Source organism: Amblyomma americanum, chromosome 1, assembly GCF_052857255.1.
Source record: "Amblyomma americanum isolate KBUSLIRL-KWMA chromosome 1, ASM5285725v1, whole genome shotgun sequence".
NCBI lineage: Eukaryota > Metazoa > Arthropoda > Arachnida > Ixodida > Ixodidae > Amblyomma > Amblyomma americanum.
This window is the reverse complement of record NC_135497.1, coordinates 127498036-127500524: the sequence shown is the minus strand read 5'-3', so window position 1 is coordinate 127500524 and position 2489 is coordinate 127498036.

Here is a 2489-nt window from a genome sequence, read left to right as displayed (position 1 = left end):
CGCACAAGAGCGAACACAGAGCACAACAAACAAACACACACAAAGAAAAACACACGAACTGCAACAGCGCCATCTATGAAGTGTGGCACGAAACTTTTTTACTGCTGGCGCCATCTTGTGAGCTCGACTCAAAATTAAAACTCGTTTTGCGCCGCGCAGTTTGAAAAAAGCGACTGGATGAAGATGCTCCGCGCTGTTACCGCTGACTCGCAATTAATAAATTTTTGGGTGCTGTCTACAAAATAGACCAAAAATTAACACTTTTTCACCTTTATTTCTCGAAAAAAGGTTCGTTAAATCGGGACAGATCACGGAATCGGTTTCGTTATTTCGGGTTAGTCAAAGCATTGAACCCTATGGGCGTCTGAGGGGGAATTAGGATACCTTCGTTAAATCGAGATTTTCGTTAAATCGGGTTTCGTTAAATCGAGTTTTGACTGTATAGTCCCCATACGAACCAGCCCACTTCCATCGAAAAATTCTTGCCCGAGGTCGGGCATCTTCGAAGTCGCAGCTTGTGGAGGATCGCGCATGCTTGATCAGTTGTTGAGCTTGTTTCTCGGCTGTTGCATTCAGTGCTGTTATTAGTGTCTTGGGTTTCTTGAGTTTTTTTTTCTTTTTGTTCCAGCTTGAAGAAGAGATCAAGACGTATATCAGCAGGCACACTGGTCGGGAGGAACAGTTCCTAAGTGAATCGGCAATAGACTTCCTGGAGCACCTCTGCTCACCGCATGATGCCTACAATCTCGAGAAGGACAGAGAACGGCAGGAGAGGGTGAGAACCTTTTGAAAGAGTAAAGGGTGCCATGTATTCTAGTACAGATTAACACTCGGTGCCCACCAAACAATTGCTCCAAAATTCTTTCGCTTTCGCTTTGCATCGCAGGCAAGGAATTCTAGATATGTGTAGCCACTGTTCGCCCTCACATTCACAACGATGTTAGCATAGGTCTTCGGGGCACTGCCTCAGGTGACCCATGCGCACGTGCCATATGTCGCAACAGGTAGTGTTGCAGTCAATGTTCGACCTGTGATTAGTGTTTTAAAACAGCATTTACTCCTATAGGGTCTCTGCACTGCGTTTACTTTGGTTTGGCTCGGACAGTGTTGCAACTTCGTAGTGGCAGCCAGTCGGATTTGTTAATCTGTCACTCCAGGAAGCTAAAAGAATATCTTGGCAAAAGTGGTCGTGACATGCACAGTCCTTGGCCAGTGAAGAAAGCATCTAGTCTTTGACATAACCAGTACAGTAAATTCTTGTTGAGGAAAACATATTATCCAGGAACAAGTGTGATGCAAATTTCCTGATTCTGAAAAGTAACGATTGAATGGGGTGTGAAGACTTTTTTTGTCAATTTGATTTCATAAGAATGTCGATTGGCATTTTTTGGCTTAAGGTATTAACAGCTCCTTCTATTAGTGGTCGCAGAATTTGGTCTGATTTTACCTTGTCCTTAAAACAAGTAGGCCGCCGCGGTGGTTCAGTGGTTACGTCGCTCTGCTGCTGACCCAAAAGACGCGGGTTCGATCCCGGCCGCAGCGGTCGACTTTCGATGGAGGCGAAATTCTAGAGGCCCGTGTACTGTGCGATGTCAGTGCACGTTGAAGAATCCCAGGTGGTCAAAATTTCCGGAGTCCATCACTAGGGCGTCCCTCATAGCCCGAGTTGCTTTGGGACGTTAAACCCCCATAAACCAATCATATATGCTGCCTCCTGCCTTTTCAGACCAGAGGCTTGAAGAACCGGAGGAAGAACTCTAAAGGCTCAAGAAGTTCCACGCCAAAAACAAGCCCATTTTGATGCAAGTCGAGCGGCGGGAAGCTCTGTGGGCTCGCTTCCTCGAGTTTGAGAGGCGCGCCGCTGACCAATCCCGCCTCAACCACCGTGGTGGGTGCCTCCTTGAAATGAGGGCGTGAAAGAGGCTCGAGACGGAGCTTCCTCGCGTGAGTTTTGCTCGTGGACGACCTCCTCCTCTTTTATCTCTCTGTTTAGGCTTTCCCAAATTTATGTTGGCAAACAAAATAAAGGACTGTATGGTTGGTTAAAGCTGCACTAAAAAAAGACTTCCACTATCTCAAATTAAAGGGACAGGGCAAGCTTAAACTTCAAGGCATAGTTTGTGAAAGGGGGCATGTGCATTCATACTCATTGTTAAGAATGTCTGTTGCAACAAGGACAAAACTTGCTGGAGTGAACAGTACACTGCTAAATGTGCTATGCGTGCTGTGTTTAGTGTAAATTTTAGTCTCTGCCTTCAAAGGTGTGCCTTCATTAATTTGACCACTCATAGACTAATATGCTTCATGCATCTCAAATAGTTTCACTTCAACAGCTCGATTGTAGCATTTCTCATATGGTATGCTATATTGTCACAATTTGGCCACTCTTTCTCCTTTTTGCTTGATTTGGCATGTAATGGGAAATTGCATGCTTCATTTAGTTGATTGGTTGCAAATATATGCTGTTATCACTGGACGTGAGTGGAGAG